This window comes from Vigna angularis (genome assembly GCF_016808095.1).
Source record: "Vigna angularis mitochondrial DNA, complete sequence".
In the NCBI taxonomy this organism is placed as follows: domain Eukaryota; kingdom Viridiplantae; phylum Streptophyta; class Magnoliopsida; order Fabales; family Fabaceae; genus Vigna; species Vigna angularis.
In genome coordinates this window covers 177,501-180,000 of record NC_021092.1, presented here as the reverse complement: position 1 = coordinate 180,000, position 2,500 = coordinate 177,501, and positions in this window count along the sequence as shown.

The window sequence follows — 2,500 nt, the reverse complement described above, 5'->3', positions numbered from 1 at the left end:
TCTCAATGAACGAGGTCAACTAAAGGTGCCGACTTTTTGCTCCTGGAACTCAATCCCCTGCCTCTTCATTACCTCTAGGAAGAAGCGCGATCTCAATCAACACGTGCTACTTCAAGGGAAACAACTATGGGGCCCTGGTGCTGAAGAAACTAATGACTCAGATGCTGATGACGGGAATGCTTCTCTTTCATATCCTCCGCTGCCGATTCTACTTATCATTCCGTTCCGTCACGATGTGCTTGATCTTAACCTCCTGCTAAGGATATGTAAATAAGGACGCCGGTCCTGTAGGGTCCTATTTCCGGCTCTCTATCTAGAGCTAAAGCTTCAACCTTCAACAACTGCTATTGGCATAACAACTTGAATATTGGTTTAATACACCAACAAAATGCTCCTATTTTTTAGAAGCATTGTATGTATATCCTAGATAGAAGGACTTTTTGCAGCCAGAACCCAGATATGCTTCAACATAGCAGCTTTATTCCACTCCACCAATGAAGCCCGAAACCACCTTCTTTCTTTTCTTTGAAAGGGCAGCCAATTTCCAAGCAACATTCCCTCCCTTTGTTCTTAACCATATAAGGACCAGACCATAAGAACCCTCCCTCTGCAGATCTTCTCAATTGTCTTCAAATCAAAACCTGCACTGGCAGTATGAACACAGTACTCCAGTAAACTTGCATGCTAAAGAGGGCACTCTGAACCAGTTGTCCAGCATATTAGAGGTCTTTTCCAGTCCATCTCTGTACTCTAGCTTTGATTCTCTCAATTAGAGGCAAACAATTACTAACTGAGAGCTTTGAAGGACTGGCAATCCCAGGTACTTCATTGGCATTTGACCTTCATTGAAGCAATTAGATTTGAAAGATTTCACTTTGCAGCATCAGAAAGATCTCCATAGTAGATTGTACTCTTGGATATGCAGTAAGACCAGAAACATTTCAAAATTCTTTTAAGCATTGATTGACCACAGCAATGGAATCTTCAGCGCCTGAGCAGAAAATTAGTAAATCATCCGCAAAACAAAGATTATTAATCTCATTCTTTCTGCAATTTTGATGATAACTGAAGTTTGGATTCGTTCTGGCTTCCTGCTTGAGTTTCCTTGAAAGAGACTCCATTCCTATTACAAAAAAGATAAGGCTATACCTTGTCTTATTCCTCTATCAATTCAAGCAGGAAATCCTTCTCACGAACTAGAGATTTAGCAATCAACTGAGTGGCTTTCGCTCCTTGGTCTATTGTCTATCGACGTCTTTTTTTTTCTTTATTCTTTCTTTGAATTAATTCATTCCGTTGATAGAGCTTTTGAGCGGATGCAAGCACTAGATTCTTCAACGAGTACCAAGAAGAAATGAATTCACCAGACTAAGAGAAGAAAACAGAACAAAAAGAGTCTTGGCTTAAGCCCAGCCGCCTTCGGGAATTCATCGGGAGGAAGAGCCCCCTTTCCACCATTGTGATTAGAAAAAACCGAAAAGTGGGTAACCAATAGAGCTTCAAGGGCCCCACTTTGAATCTATTTGGTCATTCTTCACTTCAGGAAGAGCTTCTTCTCAAAACCCTTTTTCGTCCTTCTATGTCTTAGATGGGACCAGACCGACAGCCCTCCCGCTGAGACTAGCCTCGCTCTCGTTCAGCTCATCCCCGCCTGTCTTCCTCCTGGTATAGTCAAGGATCTTATCACTTCACTATACCAGGAACCTCACTGACTTACATTCTCAGTCAATTACTCAGCCAGGGTCTCCGCCAGCTTTACCTTTCCTTCCCTCCCTCCTAGGTCCGTAGAAATCAATCAACATTGTCAAGAATTCATTATCTCATGTCAACAGCGCATTTGTGAGCTCCAAGAGCCTATCCTAAAACCTCTCGTGCAGGCAGTCTTCATACTAGCCGTGGGAGTTACATTAGGTTAGGGAGTCAACAAATCCCAGTCATAAAGGACAAGAAGAAATCGGACCTTCCATTACTCTACCCGGGGGGATCCCTGATCCTTTTTATATCCTTCTCCATATCAGAAGCCCCTTTAGGACTTCCTTCTTTTTCCTCCTTCTCCATATCAGATGCCCCTTTCGGACTTCCGTCTTTTTCCTTTTGGGAAAATTCCATAACTATTCCTTTCAGGGACCCGCTAAATTTGGAACAATAAAGAGTCTCCTCTTTCTCACGATTTCACTCCATTACCGATTGAACGTATTTGAAATGTTGTTCAATCACACCTTTCTGGTATAGGCGAAAGAGTCGTATGCCAAATCCTACGAGAATTACTCCGAAACCGCAGCTAAAAAGAAACCAAGACTTTTCGATGAATAGGAGTATATGATTCTGAAATTGATCAAGAGAGCTTGATGTGGAGTCCCCTGCATCACAAGGAGCAATCGTGAGGAATAGCCGAAGAGTGAAATACCATTCTAATTGAATATCGAAATCCCATATATCGAAAGACCCTATAACAACAAAAAAAGCAAGGGTTACGGTTTTGACCCGCTCGATCCATTGA